We start from the raw sequence: 21184 nt of genomic DNA, 5'->3' as shown, positions 1-21184 counted from the left end.
ATATAAGACCCGGTATTAGATTACATTATATTATATTTATTATATTATAAAGACCTAGTCTTATAGTAAAATAAGACCAGGTCTTATATTAATTTTTGCTCGAAAAGATGCATCAGAGCTGATTGACCGGCTAGGTCTTATTTTCAGGGAAACAGGGTAACACCTGCGTTTCAAAGAAGATTGAGTGTGTACAGCCATAGAAAACCAAGGGAACTCTCCCAAGGTATATTCATGATAATAGACCAGTGGTTCCTCGTGAGTGAGCATTTAAACTCTGACGTTCTTGGGGTTTTGTTTTGGAACTCAAGGGTACGTTCCAGTTACCTGGACGTTGCTGAAGCGGCTGATACAGGACTTCAAATGTTATATGGGATGTGTACCCGGTACTTGTGCAGATGTCGCTTTCTTAAGATTCAGATCGTTAAAAGTCTTACTTGAAGAGGGGATTTTAGTGTATTATACAAGGTTAAATTTTAAATAACCTCAGATAGCTCTTCACATTCTGAAATTTTCTGATTTGGCAAACTTAACATTTTTGCAGCCTTTAAAATGAAAACAATTACCATTTAATGACTAGTTAATACATGTCTCTAAATTAAGACAGTCATATTGTTTCATGGGACTAAATTTAGAATTTAGAGTGGTCTTGAGAAAGAAATAAGTTGCTCTGAGTGAGTTCGGCCATATTAGGTAAACAGAAAAATCAGATCATACTGGTAAGGGGCTTTCATATATCAGGTGCTGCCCCTACATTCTTTTAATTGATCCTTATGACCTAGTATTAATACACAACTACTACTAATTATAATAGTATACATTAACATCCCATTTTACAGATGAAAAACTGAGGCAATATGTTCTCAGAGCCATACTCTTTTGTAGCCTAGTAATTCTCACCCTCAGGGCCCCCTGACTCCAAATTCTAAGCATTTTCTACCCCACTAGCTACCTCACAACTGTTCCTCTGTTTCTATTCCAGGGTCAATAACTTCCCCCTCCATATTAAAAATGGAGTCTCCTCCTGGGAAAAATTGCAGGGATGGGTAGGGAATATTTGTTGTTACTTTGGCAAGAAATAGCATTATGCTTCTCATCATGCTGTGTTCCCTAGGTCTGACCATTAATGATGGGAGGGACTTTTTAGTTCTCTTGTTAGTTATTATCTTCTGTGAATCATCTTCATCGTTTGAATTACGCTTCACCTACCCCTGAGCACATTCACCAGTTTGGTAAATGAAAGACCCTTGCCACAGGGATGACTTTCCTGAATTACCCACGTATTACGCTTAGTCCTTCTGTTGGTGGCATCCACAGAAACAGACTTCCTAGACATCATTCGCTTTCGTAATTCATATGAACTTCCCCACAGACTCAGGGTTGCAAATACAAGGACATCTCTTTTATTTCTTTCTGAATAAAGAAACAATGGGCTTAAGTTGTCAAATTGGCAGGATGTCCAGGGTCTCCTTGGGGCTCTCCTACCCCTAAGTCATATGAACCCCATATGGAGAGACCAAGTGGAGAAGGGTCAGTTTGACTCCCACATGGACGCAGGGAGCTCTGCCCTTGTACTAGTGTCGGGGAAAATCGCAAGTTAAATCTCTAGCTGGGGACCCACTATGCCTAGTATACGTGTGACCAGTTGGAACTAGCCATGGAACCAGGGTCCTCGTAGCCATTTTCAGTGAAGTAGGGTGTTGGCACTTTCTAATTCGCTTTAAGTCTTCAGGTGAATGATCAGAACTCGATGGGACAAATCCATATTCCACATGTACATATGCTTTCGTAGATTTCACATGTATGAAATCATGTTAAAGGATCGGTCTAGGGAAGTACTACAGATAGATGTGCACAAATGTGAGGACGCAGATCACCCATTCAATGAACAGTTATCGAGCACCTGCAGCCTGCCAGGGACACGATGCGTCGTAGGGACGTAAGGGTGGAAAATCATTCTGGGGCAGCCCACCGTCTGTTCTGTAACTCTGATTGGCTTCTTAAACTGTAAATAGCCCCAAATAGGGCTCTTTTGAAGTTCATATTGCAAGCTGATACAGACGAACGGAAGTGATGCCCTCCCTGAGCTCCTTCCTTGAGGTAGGTATTATGCGTTTTGTTTTAGTTTGGAAGCTGACTTTGCAAGGAAGATTCCAGGGTAGGTGGTTTACTTGGGAGACAATTCCAGGAAGGCACCAGTAGGGGGCGCAAGTGGGAGACGGGGAAGAGAGGGCAGCCAATAGTGTGACATGTCCCACCAATTACCACTGTGCAGGGGAGCTCATAAAGAGCGTGTGTCCAACTTGCGACATGCCTCTTTTAGTCACTGGTTAGTGACTGCTTTTATGGGGCGTTGAGTCCCAGCACTTGAGGGTGGCATGCGAGCTGGGAGAGCAGGCTTCAATCTGCGCAGATTCTTAGGGACGTGTTGAGGCTTTGGTAGCAGTTAAAGGTTGGGCTGGTGTGCACTAAGATAGAGGCCTGAGGGGACGTGGCCAGGGCTTCTCGGACCGTTCTCTTCCAGTCTTGGAACTATAGACGCTTTAGAAGAAGAATCGTTTTGAATGGTCCTCCGAACTTCAAAATGAGTGAAGATCCCGGGAGAGTGGCTTTTCAGTCTGAAAAATGGAACAAGAGAAGTGGCCTAAGTTCAGAGTCCAGTCATTCCGGCGGAAATTTTCAATAAGGGCATTCATTTTGTTCTGGTTTTTGTTGTTGTTCCAACCATTATCCTTGTTTCCTAGGTTGGAAAACTTGGACACCCATTTGTTTCACATTCCACGTTAACCTAAGACTTGGTAATGTGGAAATCCTGACGGGATTATTGTGAGGGCTAATCATAGAGTCCCTGAAAGGCCCTTGGCACAGAGCCTGGCACGTAGTTACAACTTAAATTATTGTAGCTATTTTTGTGTTGTTATTTTTGTCCTTATGTCTCTCATCTGCTAGGAACTTGTGGTGGCCCCCTGTGGCTCACCTTACCAAGGCTGTCCTCCTCTGCCTGGCTTTCAAGACCTTCTGTAATCTGGATCTACCCATTAGAGCTCAGGCAATGTGCTCAGGTCTGCTTCAGGGTTTATTCATCCCAGAACTTGCCTTGTTCCTTCCAGCTCCACTGCCTTTGTTCATCTTGTCCCCTGAACACAATCTTATTCTACCTCCTTTCCCATATTGTAGAGTCACCAGTTTCACCCATTCTGCAACTCCAGTGTGTGGAGAAAACGCAGGTTGTTCATTTTGTCTACAGCAAACCTTCCTCCCCAGCAAATACCCATTGGTTATCAGGGGAAAAAATAATAACGTTTGATCCCATCCATTTAAAAACTTAGTTTGATCTGATAGTCCAAATGGTCACTTAAGATAATTCTCACTCTTCCTAGGCAAACAGTGCCCATTCCCTCATGTTGTCCCCTTCTTTGCCTGTGATAGTGTACGTGGGAAGGGGTGTCGAGTGCACCCTTTTGTTGCTTATGGAGGACAAGCAAACTAAATCTCTTTAAGTGGGGTGGCTGCTGCTGCCAGGGGCTAGGTCTCTTGCCCACTGGTGCCGCTTGTTCTATGCAGCAGGTCCTCAAATAACGTCGTTTTGTTCAACATCGTTTCATTAGAACGTTGGTGAGATGCCATAGGAACTTACCGTATTTTGCTGTGTATAATGTGTACCCACGTTTTTGGCCCAAACTTGCAAGGGGAAAAAATCTTTCGTTCTAATTTTTTAATTCAAATTTTTATTTGTTTACAGTTAGGTTCTTGGTTTTTGTATTATAAAGGAATTTTAGCATTTATTTTTTAACATATGACACAAGAAATTTTATGTAACAGATAATTACAAAACACAAGAACCGATACAAGGTACAAGAAAATTTATGTACTACTAACAAATTTACGATATTTACGCATCATAGGCCAAGAACTCTTCATCATTGCAAGTTGGTCGTAAATTCAACAAAACCGATTATTGTATCGCAGGGTGTTATTTTGCATACAGATATTGTTATTGATTTCTAGAATTACACTTTCAACTCATACATTTAATTCATAAATAAAAGAATTAAAAACATTTATATAGATACGGAATTAATAGTACTACCCATGTATAATTCACATCCTTATTTTTCCCTCACAAATCTGAGCAAAAAAGTGTCCATTACACATGGCAAAATATGGTAACTCTTGTTTATATCAGTTAGCCTATGGTAAAATTGGTTTTGTTATATATTGCTTCATTTAAAGCCACAGAACCTATTGATGACATTGAGTACCTATCGGATGAGGTGTGATCAAACTATATGGTACGTGTTTAAATAAAAAAAATATTACAGTAAAAGACATATTGCCATTAATCCTCCTCAAAATACTCCCGCCTCGCTTAAAACACACTTAGCCCATTGTTCTTGCCACTTTCTGAAGCAGTTATGGAAGTCCTCTTTTGTGAGTGTCTTTAGTTGCGCTGTTGTGGCTGCCTCGATGTCCTGAATGGATTCAAAACGATTACCTTTCATGGTCATTTTGACTTTGGGGAAGAGCCAGAGTTGTTTGGTGCCAGATCCAGTGAATAAGGTGAATGAAGACACACTGTAGTGTTTTTATTTGGCAGAAATTGCCATACCAGAAGAGATGTGTGACGCGGGGTATTGTCATGATAGAGAATGATTTACATCACACTTTAAAACACACCTTCTCTCAACCATAGCTCACATCTGACTGACTGTACTGAACAAATTGAAACTCTTCACACACTGTTACTAAGGTTTGACATACTACTTCCCGTATTGAAGATCCCTGGCCTTTCTGTTGGATGGCACTCGGCAGCAGTCTTCACTGTATTTTGTGATCACAACAGAAAGGCTCTGTGTCACACATTGCTTCTGGTATGGCAATTTCTGTCAAATAAAAGCATTATGGTGTGTCCCCATCAACCTTATTTACTAGATCTGGCACTGTGTAACTTCTGACTCTTCTCCAAAGTCAAGGTAAACATTTTGAATCGATTCAGGACATCAAGGCAGCCATGACAGCGCAACTGAAGACACTCACAAAAAAGGACTTCCAGAACTGCTTCAGAAAGCAGCAAGAACAATGGGTTAAGTGTGTTTGAAGCGAGGGGGGAGTATTTTGAGGGGATTAATGGCAATATATCTTTTACTGTAATACATTTTTTAATTTAAACATTCACCGTATTTTTTTTATCACACCTTGTAGTAGCAGTTGAAGTCATCTCCTATAACACAGTCTAGTCCAGTGATTTTCAAAGACCCACATTAAGATACAGATGCATCATCATGAGATTCTAGTAAGCACGTAGGACATATGTGTGAATGTACAGATGATGCCGTTTCTACTAAATAACATGCATAGCTAAAACATAAGTTTCACAAGATATTATTTTTGCTACACTGGATGCATTCTGATCTCTTCCATTCTATTTTGTTTAATGAAAAAAACATGGGTTTGGACCCAATAAGTGACCCCCATTTGCAAAAAATGTTGATCTTTTCAGCCTCTTGGCTTTATCACAGCCTTGTGTGGCTCTCCCTCCTGGCTCCATTCCACTTTGGCTCTCACTGACAGCAAACTCTCAGGGTTAGCCATAACCTCCATCAACCCTACTGGCCTGGTGGTCTTTGTAAGGGGTCCCCTCCTTTGCCACAGGTCACCTGAGGCACCCCACCTCACAGCTCCCTCTATTTGATCACACTGCAGCACCAGACTGATGAAGCTGTGTCCCAGGCTTCTGCAGACTGTCTCCTCCCTGGGCTCCAAATGACGCATGGAGGTGGGCACAAGAATATCCTCCCATACTCGGTGTTACCTTCTCCATTCAGAAGGCAGAATCACCCCGGGGTGAGTCAAGACAAGCAGCCAACCACTCCACTGTCTTCTTTTCTTACCTCCTGCTTTTTTCCCTTAATTAACTAGACTCCAAGAGGGACAGGCTCTTCTTTTCTTCCCTTCCACCATCTCATCCTTCTACCATCGAGACAGAAAGATCAGGGACTTCACTATCCCTAATGCGTGAAAGTAACATCTTCTACTGCCTTCAGGTGAATTCTTTGAGTTGAGTCCTCCCAACTCCTGGTCGAAAATCCTGTCCCAGGATACAACCTGACTTTTAAGGCTGTGAAATTTTATGTGTTTGGCAGAGTCTTCTAGTTTCCCACCTATGTCCCTTCTCTGAACACTTTAGTTGGGATCAGCTAACAACTGCATTTCTAAGACTCCCTTGCAGATAAGAATGGCAAAATTCTACCACTGGGATGTTAGTAGATGTGAAGTGTGTGGCTTCTGCTTTGTGTCCTTGTTTTTCTTTATAATTGCACCACATATGTGGTGTGGTTTTTTTTTAATCATGAAACTACATATAGTTTAGTTGTGCATGCTTTCTTATAAATGGAAACATTTTATATGTATATATATATATAAAGTTCTGCAATTTCCTTTTTATGTTTTGGGTTTTGTTCAACATTATGTTTCTGAGTGTAATGTAATTCATTTATTTCTTTATTGCTGTACACTATTCAATGGTGTGGATATACTTAAATTTATTTATTCTATCATGCATGGATATTTATTTGGGTTGTGTTGTTACTACATTATTTCTATGAAAAGTCTTAGTAAAGTGTCCAAACAATGCAAAGACCTTAACTCCAATCACACCATCCACCTTGCAACTTAGGTCCCACTAGGTTAGACATTCTCATTTTAAAATAGAAATGTTTGTTCAGATTTATCCACTATTTTCTTTGTTTATAATTCTTTCACCCACCCTCACCTCCCAAGATCACTTCTCTTCTTAGATTTCAATTGTGAAGATCAATCGAGGGAAAACTATTTCAGTTATTGGAAATTTTATTTTTCCTGTTTTCTTAAAATATAGTTTTGCTAGGTATAAAATACATTTTTGCTAGGTATAAAATGTTATTTTTCTCTCAACACATTAAGGATGTTCCATTGTTTTCTGGGTTTTACTGCTGAGTAATCAATGCTAAATCTAACTGCCACTTGTCATTGGAGGTGTTCTTTTCCCGAGAGTACTGTGTAGCTGCTTTTAAGATATTCTTTTTGTCTTTGGCATTCTGCAGTTTTATTATCAAGTGTCTAGATGTGAATTTCCTTTTTATGTAACTGTTTTGCTTGGGATGTTTTTGTTGTTCTGAGAATTTGTGGATTGATTTTTCTCATCATTTCTAGAAGATTCTCAGAATATTGTCCCTGCTCTGTACTCTTCTACTTCCGGATGTCAGGTTAGGTATATGTTAGACTTTGTTCTCTGTCTTCTCTATGTTGCAACCTTGTTCTCATATTTTATGTCTCTTTATATAATATTTTTATGTGTTACAGTCTAGATAATTTTTTCCATCTTCAATTTCCTGGATCTAATCTGTTTAATTTTGTCACAGCTTTTATGCTTGTTGTCTTTTCTTATTTATTTCAACATTTGTTTTAAATTCTGTGTCTGATCATTTTAAATTTTGAAGTCTTTGCAGGTTCAGTTCTATCTATTATTTCTGCTAGTTGTTCATGATGCTCTGTTTCTTTATGCATGTGTGTCTTTGTTTTGCTTTGTTTTATTTTACTGTGACCTTATTCTTTTTCTTTTTCTTTTTTTATTTTATTTTATTTTATTTTATTGAGACGTTATCAGTGGAAATTCTTTAGGGTTTGAATTCAAAGTGAGTTTCTCTAGATTTTGCATTTGTTTCTGCCTGAAATCACCAATCTGCAAAGCAAGGACTAAACATTCTCAACTTGAGATTTTGGGAACCAACTCCATAATCAATTCATATTCAAAATCCATGTGAGGGCTGCCTTGTGGTTACAAATTTTCAATAAAGATTTTCTTCCCTCTACTCAGCACTGACTTTTGAGACAGGCAATTCTTGAAACTGCCTTTTGGTAGATGTTTGGAGTTCTATCTTTAGCAGGGCACCTCCTATTATACTTTGTCCTGTGATGGTTCCTGGCTTTGTCAGTGCCATCAAGTATGTCTGCTGTCCCTTGTTCCCTGCTAAGTTGTAATAAGAGAAGCTCAAGCACTGTCAGTTAGTTAAATGTCTGCAAGATGAAAGCCGATACATGTGTTACTCTCTGAATATTCCTCATTTTCTTGTGAGCTCATAAATACATTTCAGACTGTTGTGAGAAATATTTTGTCCAACATTTTAAATTGTTTTCAGAGGATTGGACAGGTATTTTTTTCAGTTATACTGACCAAAATATGAACTTCCATCCTTTTTCTCTTTAAATTCCTTTTTCAATAATCCTAATATTCCCTGAAACATATGAATGCCTCAGGGAAACTAGGGTGAAGATTATATGTGCAGAAATCAATAGAGAAGAAGCACATCATTATTTTTAAAATATTATCTCCTTCCACACATATTCAAGGGTATTTTAAGCCCTAACTTGTGTTATTTGAGGTAATACTAGCTGCCTCAATAAACCCAACATGGTGCAATGAATCAAAATAATGGAAGTTTATGCTTTACATATCCCAAATGGATGTCCTGATTAGGGGATGGCTTCCATTCAGATGTTAATTCAGGGAACCAGGCACTTTCAGTTCAGTGGCTCTGCTATTTTCAACCTGTGGCTCCCAAGGTCATTGGGCTTATTTGGATCACACTGGCAAAAAATAAGGAAAGAACGTGGAGACTCTTAAGTGACAGGTTTTTACCAGCCAGTCCTAGATGTGGAACATTCTACTTCCTTTCCCATTCAGTTAGCTATAATAATACTTGGTAAGATTGCCACATCTGACTGCAGGGAGGCATTGCTGGAAAGGTAGTCTGGATGTGAGCTTAGGACAAAGAAGAAACAGGTTTAATAAACAGCCAGTCTGTCTCTGCCACATACTTGCCCTCTAAAACCAGCTCATCCTGGTTTCTCAGTTCTCTGAGCTCCTATTTCACTTATAATCAGTGCCACCAAGTTTAGGATCTAATTATCCTGAATTACTTTATGTTTGTACAGTTTAAATCCCCAATTATATAATAACTACCTTGAAGGATGTGAATTTTTTTGCCAAAATTTTGAAAATGACCCCTACCATTTAGTTTTGAACATATAATATGCTCTAAAAAAATTAGAGCTCTGAACAAGAGGAGAATGTTCTTGTTCTAAGGCGATACCTGCTAATATTTTAGGGATTCATGTTGTGGCCTGCAACTTATTCATTATGTTATTCCTTCAGCATTTCTTCTTAGATTTGAAACTTGTCAAAATAAAAATTTGGAGGAAAAAAAACGAAACCCCTGAAGTTTGAAGTGGGCTTTACAAACAACAGTGGCCTTTCCATAGGGGATCGCCTTAGCTGTTTCAGCTCCCTCTGAGTTGTTGTGCAAATTTATTCAGTCATTCTGGAAATATTTGTTGATGTCTACAGAGTGCTAGATACTGGTGAGTGGCTCGGCATAGGGAGATGGTCAGTACAAATAAGATCCTGCCTTAGATGAGGTTAGATGAGTGGGTATAGACAAACTGCTTTGAATGGAGAACGACCTTTACAGTTGACTTTGTCATTGATATAGTGGTAGTGAGGTTTTAGGTTATTTGTATAATGTGAAAGAAAAAGGCTTGGTGCTATCTCAAGTCCTTCAGTAGAGACTTTGTACTCCTTTTTCCTTTGGTTTTAGGCCTTGTTTTAAAGGCCAACCTTTCTTCAGGCCAGTATTTAGCAAATGAACATGCAGAGATGCTTAGCTCATTCCCTAGGGCCACAGATAATCTTAGCTGAACTGGACTTTGGGTTATTGGCCTCCAAATTACCCTCTACTTGAGTTTAACTCATTACTTGTTGCTAGGCTCAGTGTTTTCAATGCTTCATTTTTATTTTTTTTGTTGCTATTGGTCTCAGTAAATGAGAATGACATGTGGACCTGAGTTAAATTGTTTGAATCATAATTTGTTTTCTTTGAATGTTTTTTTCCCCTCTACTGCACTGTATTGTGGATGGGAAAATACACTAACTTCTTAGTAACTCTAATCTATTATCCAACTGCTCAGAGGCAAACACAATGCATGTGGCAAATTACTTTATATGCCGATAAAGCCTGTGTTTTGGAAAAATGCTGGGATGTTTATACACAAGACATTGTTTTGAATCAAACCATCTAAAATATGCAAATGAAGAACAGGGTGTTGTATCCTGAAGAGGATCATCAAAATTCCAGGAAGGGTCAGGCTGCAAAGTATAAGGCATGGGGAGTCTATAATTAGGTATTGGCCATGTTTTATTTGATTGAGCAGCTCCTTGGGCTTAGCTCTGGCATTGGTCAGAGAACAGCTCTCCAGTCCAGAGGCATTCACTCTAGAAGATGACTCAGGTGGCAAATCTAGCTCCCTCAAGAGCCAAGACAAGAATTTCTGACAGATGAGAGCAGAGTACTTATTTCTTTATTTTTCTATTTATTTATTTCTAATAAAATAGATGAAGTTAAGGAAGGGAGTTACACAGTGCTCTTCTTGGAAATTATATTCACTTCTCTTTTTAGAAAAATTTCTTTAGTGGTTACCAGAGGGTAAGGGGGGTGGGGGGTGGGAGATGAGGGTAACGGGGATCAAATATATGGTGATGGAAGGAGAACTGACTCTGGGTGGTGAACACACAATGGGATTTATAGATGATGTAGTACAGAATTGTACACCTGAAATCTATGTAATTTTACTAACAATTGTCACCCCAATAAATTTAAAATAAAAAAAATAAAACAGAAAAATTTCTCTCATTTGGAAGTTTCCAAAACTATACTTTTGGAGGTACCAAGTCTCAGCCAAGGACATTAATGAGATATGGAGCCCAGGAACTAGCAGACTGGGTGGAATATTTAACTCACTCTGTTGATGCAATGAGCTACTAAGTGGTCTTTTCCTACAGTGAGCAAGGGCTTATTTCTATCCTTAATACCAAATATTCAGTCCTTACAAAGGGAAAAGACAAGACTTCTATATTCTTGATATGGCCAATGTGATTTTGAAATATATATATATATATATATATATATATATATACACACACACACACACACGTATATATATACACATATATATAATATATATTTAATTTATATATAAATGTATACACATTTTAAGAAAGGAAAACTGTATTAAAATTGTAATATTCAATATATTCCCATAACAAAAGATGAATATGAGTCACGCTTGACTTCTGCAATCATGACTTCTGCTCAAAGTGGTTCCCATCAGCATCCAGACACTTCTGATTACAGCAAACTGCTGCTTGAGCAACGTTGACCAAAGTGTCCACTTGTATACATTTTTTGGCACCCCCCCAGTGTATGTGTGTGTGTGTGTGTATAAAATATACTTTTATTTACTTTGTTGTGTCAGAGGGTTGTAAAAACGTTATTGCTAAAGTAGGTATCAGGCAAACAGACAGATGCTTTGGAAATCCAGTTACCTTGGAGTTTATTTAAACTAAGAGAAAAAGGTCATAATGTTTTCATGCAATGCATACTTGGTTCTTTAAATTATTTTATATTTTTAAGCAAAGTACTCCATGCATTATTACTGAGAAGACCATATAACCTGATTCGTTTGTGGCGGTTCTGGTTTGCACCTACTGCTCCAATGTAATCGCTAATAGTGCCTCCTTTCATTTTCAAAAGTGTCCTGGTTTGTATGATAAATTATGATCACCTCACTTACAATGGTAATCAATGTGTCTAGCAATAGTAGATCAGCTTTGCTCAGACCAACTGTTCTGCTGAGAAAAGCTGCTTAAAATTACAAAGGAAAAAAAGAGTCAGTTTCGAAGCCTTGGAGAGCCATCAAAGCAATGAGGAATTGCAAAGCCAAGATTTGGGAGGAACGGAGCCCTGACAGGTGAGCATAGCTTTTGGATCTTCTTCTTGAGATAGTTGTCAATTCCAAAAGTAGTGGCTAAGAGTCTAAGAAATTTAGCAGAACTTTCAACAAACCCATGGGGTCGGAGGCATGCTAATTATGTTCAGGTCCTGCCAAAAAGCAGAAGCCCTAGTAAATAATTGAGGCTTCTCCTTGGAACCCTAAGTCAAGATGAACCAGAAATAGAAAAACTCTCAGAGACTGAAGCCAAAAATCAAATATTTTCAGATTAGTGTCCCCAGCTTAAGTGCCTGCCAGCAGCAAAAGTAAAAATCCTCTTGGGAGGAAGATACATATTTCAGAGCCTCATGTTATCACTAGTGTTTTTCATGTACTATATCTGTCACTCATGAAAATAACTAGAAATATGAGAAAAAGAAACATATGATCAAAAACAAAGAAAAAAATGGACAAATAAGATATACCTATAAGGATCCAGATAGTGGATTAATCAGATATGGTCTCTAAAGTAACCATGATAATAAATCGACTAAGAATTAAAAGATAAGATTTAAAAATTTGTCAGAGAACTGAAAATTATAAACAAGCTAAATCTGAAAAATATAGTTACTGAATTTTAAACCTAAATAGATGAAATTGTGAGGGTGATGGAAATCCTCTATGACTGGATTATAATAATGGTGATGGTTGCACAACTGAATTAATATACTGAAACCATAGAATGTATATTTATAGTAAGTGAATTTTATGGTATGGGAGTTATACTTTAATAAAGCTATGGGTTCAATGGAATAGATGCAGTTGAAAGAGAATTAATGGACTAGAACATAGGGCAGATACCCCAAATACCCAAAATAAAGCATGGAATGGCAAAATGATGGAAAATAAATACAGGATTTTGAAAGACATGTAAAATATTATAGAAAGCCCTAATATAAATGCAATTGGAGTTTGAGTAGGAGAGGAGAGAGAAAAATGGAACAGAAGAAATAATTGGGAAAAAATGGCAGAGAATTTTCCAAAACTAATAAATGACACAAAGCCACAGAATTAAGAAGCCTTAAGACACCAAGGGGAGTCAGTACAAAGAAACTTCACCTAAGAACAACAATAAAATTTCTGAAAATAAAAATGGAGAAAAGCTGAAAAGCAGTCAAAGATGGAAGGGTGGGTACCTCTTGCCTTCAAAGGAGCATAATAAGGCTGACAAGTGCGTCTTCTACTCAAACAACAGACGTCAGAAAGAAATGGAACATCTTCAAATAGCTGAACGAAAACAAGTGTTAAGCATAAATTCTATAACAAAGATTCCTCAAAACTAAAGGAAAACTAATTTTATTTTAAATTATCATGAGCAGCATCATTTGGACAGAAGGAATATTATTCCAGATCAAAGCTCAGAGGTTTAGAAAGGAATGAAGTTCAATAGAAATAATAATTAGATAGTTAAATATAAATAAATATTGAGTGTATAAAAATAATAATGTCCTGTGGAGTTTAAAATATGTAAGGAATAAAATAGATGATCAAAGTGGAACTTAAGTCTGGAGAAATTAATGAAGTTAAATTGTTCTAAGTTCCTTAAAATGTATAGGAAATAATAAAAACTAATTTGTTTCAGCCATTAATAAGTTAAGGATGCATGTTTTAAACTCTGGGTAATCTTGAAAAAGAATGATAAAGGAATATGTAAATAATAAGCTAAGAAAAGGGGGGAATAGAATAATAAAAATGTACAGATAATTCAAAAGAAGGTGGAAAATGGGAGAAAAAGGATCCTAGAGTAGGTGAGACAAATAAATAATAGTTTAAGCTGAAATACATTAGCAATTATACTTTTTAAAGTAGAGTAAGTACTCTAATTAAAAGTCAAAGATAATCAGCTTGGGGGGCGGCCAGTTGGCTCAGTTGATTAGAGTGTGATGTTCATAGCGCTGGGATTGCCGGTTCGATCCCCACATGGGCCACTGTGAGCTGTGCCCTCCACAACTAGATTGAAACAACTACTTAAAAAAAAAAAAAAAAAAAAGATTATCAGATTGGATTTTTTAAAAAACCTATATACTGCTTTAAAGAGACATACCTTACTTAAAAAGATACAGAAGAGCCAAACATAAAAGGATGTAAAAAGATATACTCTGCAAACACTAACCAAAAGAAAGAATGTATAGCTATGTTAATATCAGATAAAGTAGACCATTTAACAGACAAGAAGTACTATTAGAGATGAAGAGAGATATTTCATAATAAAAAAGTTTCAATTCACCAGGAAAACAATATTTCTAAATTTGTATGCAATTATTAAATACACAATTGTAAGACCTACAAGGAGAAATAGAGATATCAATATATTAGAAATTTTAATTTATCTCTCCTAGTAATTGATACAATTAGCAGACAATAAAAACCAATTAGGATATAGACAGTTTGAACAAAGTTAATTAACAAACCCCATCGAATTATGAAACAGTGCACTCAACAAATATAGAACACACATTTTTTTTTTCAAGAGCACATAGAATATTTGACATTGCCCATATTCTCTGTCATTAAGCAACTCAGCAAATTTCAAAGGATTGAAATCATACAGAGTATATTTTCATATCACAGTGACATTAAACTAGAATTCACTAACAAACAAGATAACTGAAAAATCCCCATATGTTTAGAAATTAGCAATCATGGGTCAAAGAAAAAGTGGCAATGAACATTAGATAATATTTAGAAATTAATGACAATGAAAATATGACATATAAAAGTTGAATGCAGCCAAAGCCATACTTAGAGGGACATATATAGCCTCAAATGTATACATTAGAAAAAAAGGAGAGGCCTAAAAATAAATAACCTAAGCATTAATTTTAAGAAGTTAAAAAAGAACAATTAAAATTTAAAAACAGGAGGAAGGAAATAATAAAAATAAGAGAAGAAAGTAATGAAATAGAAAGCAGATCCCTTATAATAAGAGAATCCATCCAGGCAAAGGACTAATAAAGTTGATAGATCCTTGTAAAACTAATCAAGAAAAATGCAAATAATGAACTAATGTCAGGAATGAAACAATATATTTAAAAGATATAAAGGAAGGAATATGATGAATAACCCTGTGGCAATATTGAAACATGAAATTTTAGAAGAAATGGAACAATTTTCTAAAAATGCCACTTATTAAAACTCTCCCGAGAAAAATAACAGTCTGAGTAGCCCTATATCTATCTACTCATATGAATATGTAATTAAAAACCTTACCACAAGGACAACTTCAGACCCAGATGGCTTTTCCATTGAATTCATTAAATATTTAAAGGAGAAATAACACGTTTTCCACAAACTGTTTCAAATAATAGAAAAAGAAGAAACACTCCCAACTTGTTTTAAGAGGTCAGCGGAATGTTAATACTAAACCCTGACACTATAACAAAGGAAAATTAACACCAAATGCCATGGCCTTGGCACCCACACCGTGGATTCCTATGGCCCCAGTTGATTTGGAGGAAAAAGAGCAGATGTTGGGGGAAAAGAACAGGTATGGAGAAAAGAAAAGGTAGCTCTGGGAACTGAAGACCCCAAGCTTTCTAGTGTTCTCAGGGCACATATAATGTACAAAGATGTTCCTCTAACCCTAGGAAAGGGGAAAAGCCCCTAAAAACACAATTGAAATTTAGTTTTCATCAAGTGAGGCCTTGAGATACAGATTTAATTAGGAGAAATAAAGTAATGTCATGTCCCTTGCACTCAACTTGCACAAATTGTGGAGCAAGTGTACGCCCATTACAAATAAAAGCAGGTCAGGATCCTCAGGGAACACATATTTGGGCGAGAGCAGTCTCACTTCTGGAGGGTAGGTCAGACAATCAAGTGTTGGTACAAAGAATCATACAGATTGGGACAGGGAGGGGATGGGGGACCCTCTAGAAATCAGCTATTTCTTTCCATTGCCCCAAATCTTCCAGTAGGATGAGATTACATCTCTTTTAAAGAGTTTTGGGAAAGTGGAGTCCACTTTTGGCAGTATTATGCGGTCCACAGCTCTTGCCTGTATTTGTATGGTTACTCAGGTTGACTGTGAACCCCACATAGTGGTATCTGTGCACAGGACAAATTTTAGTTAAAAATACTCTACAGGGTAGTCCTAAAAAACAATCGTCTGAGAGTTTATATATAAAACTCTTTATAATCTGGAAGGAAATTATTTCTCCTAATACCTCCATGAGAAACTCGTTGTGTTCACCCATTTTATAGATGGTGAAGTTGTAGTAGAAGAAGAATTTCTGAGCCTAAGGCAAGTTCCCAGGCAATTTGTTTCTGGAAATCTTAGGAGCAGAATTCCTATTTTTGATTGATTTTTCTAGATTCTGCTAGAAATACTGATCTGGTATCTGAAAAGGTGGCATTTGAGTCAAACATTCAGGTTCAAATTCTGGCTTTGCCTCCTGTTACCTGGATAACCTTGGACATACTGCTGGAAACCTCAATTTTCTCTTTAAAATAGGAATAATCTATCTCCTGAAGTTAGAAAAAAATATAGGGAAATATATTTGTTCATTTATGTAGTTATTGAGAAATATTATTGGGTATCTACTGAATAATAGATGAGAAAGTTGGTCAGTGTTCCTGCTACCATGGAGCTGACATTTGATTGAAGGGACAGGGAAACAATAAGTGGCTAAACAAATATACATGATGCTATTGGGTAAATAACCATCAAGGGTAAAAAATGATAATAAAATGATTAAAAAAAAAAAACCATATAAAGTAAAGAATGACAGTAAGACCACTTTGATAAGGGTGATCGAGGAGAGTTCTCTAGTTATAAAGGGCAGCCATAGAGCACAGTACATTCAAAGGCCCTGAGGTAGGAACCAGTTTCCATGTTTGAGGAACGGGAAGAAGGACCATTGTGGCTGGAGGTTGGTGAGTTGTGGAGTGACTAGAAGATGAAATGGTAGGGCCCCATTACTTTGGGTCTTAAAGGCAAAGGAAGTATGGATTTTATGGTAGGTGTACTAGGTGTAATGGGCAACCACTAAAGAATTTTAAACAAGAGTCACCAAGTCTGGTTTATTGGTTTACTTAATTTATTTAAAATTTATTTTTAATTATAGTTTATACACAATATTATATTAGTGTCGGGTGTATAACATAGTGACTCAACATTTACATACCTTATGAAGTGATCGCCACAATAAGTGTAGTAGCCATCAGTTACCATACATAGTTATTATATTATTGACCACATTCCCTATGCTGTACATTACATCCCCGTGTTTATTTTAGAACTGGAAGTTTGCACTTCTTAATCCCCTTCCCCTTTTCTGCCTATCTCCCCTCCCCCTTCCACTCTGGCAACCATCAGTTTGTTCTCCATATGTATGAGCTTACTTCTGTTTCATTTTGCTTGTTCGTGATTTATTTTTTAAAAAGAACCTTCTGGCTACTACTATGTGGAGGATGGAAGCAGAGAGACCATTGAAGAGGTGTGACCGTGTGTGGGAGAGAAAGGGCTTCCACTAGAGTGGTAAAGTGGAATGATGAGAATAGAAAGATTCAGGATATATTTTGGAAGTAGAGCTGATGGATTGGAAGCGGAGGGTGAGGGAACACAGAGCATCAGAGGATTATTTTAAGATTTCGGAAGGTAGTGTCATTTCTGAGACTGGAAAGACTTGGGGTGGGGAGGTGCTGATCAGGAGTTCTGTTTTGGACAGCCACAGTTTGAGATGCCTGTTGGGGGTGTCAGTAAGGCAGCTGGGTTATTTACATCTAGAGCTGGGGGTGGGGGTGGGGGAGAGTCACTGGCACAGCTGTAAGATTGGGTGCGATCATCCAGAGAGAGGGGGTAGAGAAAAGGACCCAGACAGAGCCCCGAGCACTAAAATGTAGAGATTGAACCAAGTAAAGATGAGCTAGTGAAAAATCATTGAGAAGGAGCTTTTATGAGGTTAAAGGAGAATTGGGCGTGTGGTGTCCCGGCAGCCAAAAGAAGAATCACAGGGACCCACCAGCGCTGGACACACAGTAGACAGACACTCAAGGAGAGTTAGTTTCCCTTTAATGTAAATGGTACCATTCATTTATTTTAGGTCTTTCAGGGGATGTAATATTACCTTTCATCCCAGCATAAATTCAATTTGCAATGGCATTTTTTACCTCTTTCATATGTCTTTCAATGTTAAAATATAGAGCCCTGAAGAGTCGTGGGATGGTCACCTCTCTTGGAAAGCGTGCATTTACCAGCCTGCAAATCCACCAAGTGGAGATTTCTCTTTTTCCGCCTTAAGTTCACATGATTTAATTTGCCTGAGTAACCTGCTGTCATAGGTTTTCATAGAGCCCTGACATCTAACAGAGTAATTAATGCTTTAGGCTTTTAGGAACTGTTTCAGGTTTTTATTAATCACCGTTGTGATTGCACATATGAATTATGAAGGAGTTATTTTGGTAGTTGGATTTCCCCCTCAGAAAAATTTCCATATTTGTTCATTATGAACTGATAGCCTGGAGAAGAAGAATAAAAATGGAGAATGTTCCCTGGGTCCTATGCAGACATTTCAAAATATCCAGAGTGAGGATTACTTTATAATAAACAGGAGGGTGAGTTGTTCGAAGTTGATAGTTAAATGTTTGTTCTTTCCCTCATTGTAAATTAACTAGAAATTCTCTGTGATTGCCCCGAATGTAGGGATTCTGTGACCTGTTTAAAGATGCATGAACATCAGAAGGAATTTGTGGGTTTGATTTGTCTATGATTCCCGTCATTGGAGGAATCATTCTAGGACCTTCATGTGTGCTTTTCTTTTGGGGGGCTTTCCAGGACATGGAGGTATCCAAGTAACTGGAAAGAAATAGAAACCCATCCTTCTAATTCTATTTAGGGAAAACATCATGAATTTTCAAAATTATGTGATTGTATTTGAGATCAGTGTATGAAGAAAGAATGTGATGGGGGGTGTCTAGCACTTAGGATTCAATCTGAAGTGTAAAAACCAAAACACAGTAACTATTTTCTTTGGAACTTCTCCCCCTCAGGCATCTGCTCACCCCAGACATGTGCAGGTTCTCGGCCTAAAGGCTAGTATGCCTGCAGGTGGGGTCTGCTTACCATTTGCCTTGGCGTGGGGGTAAATGTAGGCTTTCCCCTGTGTTTGCAGGAGATTTTACTCCGTGCTTTTTACTTTGACAAGAGAAGATTTGCTGCTTTACTGGGAACAGGGATCTTTGCAATGATTAGAGTGATTTTCTGTGATTCTCCCATTCTTGGGGAAGATTTTTGAGACTACAAATAAAAGACAAAGTGGTTATATCAGTGTATGAATGGAGGCAGCCACTCTGCTCGTATGCAATGCCTTGACTATTGAGTGAAAATACCTGTTATTGCTCTAACTGCCATTTTCACTCTCCCTAAGTGGCCAGTTAGGATGACGGGTAGGGGAAAGAGCTGGATTGGGCAGGAGGAAGTCCATTTGTAAAGTCGATAGAGGAAGTGTTCAGGCTGAGCAGCAGACATCTGATCCGAATTCTATGTAGATAAGGGAAGGACCTGATACTCAGCAGATGGGCCACCCTGCTAATTCCACAGTAGCTTGCTGTGACAGACTATGCACTTCTAATCTGGTGGTATTTTCATCTTAATTTACTTGCAACCTGCTTTTTTCTTTTCTTTTTTTCTTTTTTGTAGGTAACAGCATTTCTGACAAAGGTGATAAATTTACTAAAGCTTAACATTCAGATTCTTTCCTCATATGAGTGTTACATAATTATATATACATTTGGGCTCAAAGGTCCCAGTCTAACAAATTCCCTTCGCTGGAGTACCATTTGAAAGCCCATTCTCTCATTAATTTTATTTGACATTTATGTCAACATTACATTCCTAGCCTAAAAGGAGAAATCACATGCGTACGCAGGGGTGTATTTTAAAGTGGAATATTTAGTTTGGCAGTGAAGAGCAGCCAACTAAGTCTGCTAAAGCAAAATTTTCTAAATTAGTTAATATGAAGTGGTCTAAATGCACGAAATTTAAATTGTTCTACAAAGTGCTAAATGCTGGCACACATGGCCATTTTGATATTTGTTACGTTTTTCCTCCAGGGCTCCCAGAGTTGACTAAAATGGTGTCTGGAAAATTACCTTGGGGGGTCATCAGAGGCAAAAGAAAAGGACCGAAAATAAGTTGCTTCGGTGTCAGGAATGGAAGTTGCTAACATGAGTCCTGGTGAAAAAAATCAGCCCCGATTCTTCGTCCACTTACACAAACTTCAGAGTGAGGACTTTTATCAGTTAAACACGCATCATCCAGGTCCCGGTTCTGCTGAGTGAAGGGTTTCACAAACACGATGGTTGAGGTGGGAGGGCCGTTGGGAGCCCCATCTAGCGTCATGAGCTCCATTATTTCTCTGACCAGTTGGTCACGTGGCCATGGCATTGCTTAGTGCTTCCCAAGGTAGACCAACCTATGATCTAGGGTTATTAGCCCTAAGTAAGAACAACTGCTGGTAGGTACCATTGATATCCTCTGACTCAGGGGTCTAGGTTGAATTGGAAATCAGTGGATGCCACCAGAGAGGGAAGGAGCTATCCCTAAGCAGCATCCAAGAGCCCGAATGTGGCAGTTCCTTTGGTTCCAAAATGCTGACTTTCACATACTTTGTCGTTGGTGTGTTCTCGAGCTATGCTTTGTGCTTGACTGTGACAATGAATTGCAGACAATGAATTGCAGAGAACTCACCTATAGGGGAGAGGTGGAGAAGTCCGTCCTTTGGCATAAGTTAGGGAGTGAGCTGTGTGTCAGGCTCCCCTCACTCTTCATTCCAGTGTTCTTCCCTAACCCCCACAGCTTCCCAGCCCTGCAGGATTTACCGACCCAAAACAAACATTCTGGTCCCCTCCATGCTGTTGAAATCTAAATTGTTCTACGAAGTGGCTCACATGGCCGTTTTGATATTTGTGACATTTTGATGTATGTATTAATAACATCATGACTCTGAAGGGTCAGGTGAATGGTGACCAGCAGACCTGTGAGCCTGTCCAGATGGCAAGGTCCCTCAAGGTCATAACTAGAGTGATTTTAACCGTGACATTCTGGAGTCAATATCTCCTGGGAGTCCCTTGGTGGTCTGGCCACTTAGTAATGTCTCTGAAAGGTAGGAATTTTATCAGGGAAGGTGAGGAGGAGGAGAGCTACAGTTTATGAAGGAGAAACTTGGAGTCCAGTTGGCCTCATCATCGTCAGCTTAGTAGCTTTGTTCTCAGCACCTCACTTTGGCTTTGATGACTTTCTGATGTTCTTATCTGATCTCATCTGCCTAGGCTTCTGGCTAGCCTTGTTGGGTGTGTTTGTGCACAGGTGGGTGGGATGCTT

The 21184-nt window shown here is 38.3% G+C and overlaps 1 protein-coding gene across 3 annotated transcripts in view; it reads left to right on the top strand.

The window, feature by feature from the left end:
• The window catches only part of FOXN3 (forkhead box N3), a 373286-nt gene that overhangs the window by 5852 nt on the left and 346250 nt on the right, over positions 1-21184 (top strand). The window lies entirely within an intron of this gene.

The sequence above is a fragment of the Rhinolophus sinicus genome, chromosome 3 (assembly GCF_057876585.1).
Source record: "Rhinolophus sinicus isolate RSI-liver-muscle chromosome 3, RSI-T2T, whole genome shotgun sequence".
Taxonomy (NCBI): domain Eukaryota; kingdom Metazoa; phylum Chordata; class Mammalia; order Chiroptera; family Rhinolophidae; genus Rhinolophus; species Rhinolophus sinicus.
This window is presented reverse-complemented; position numbering and strand designations above follow the sequence as displayed.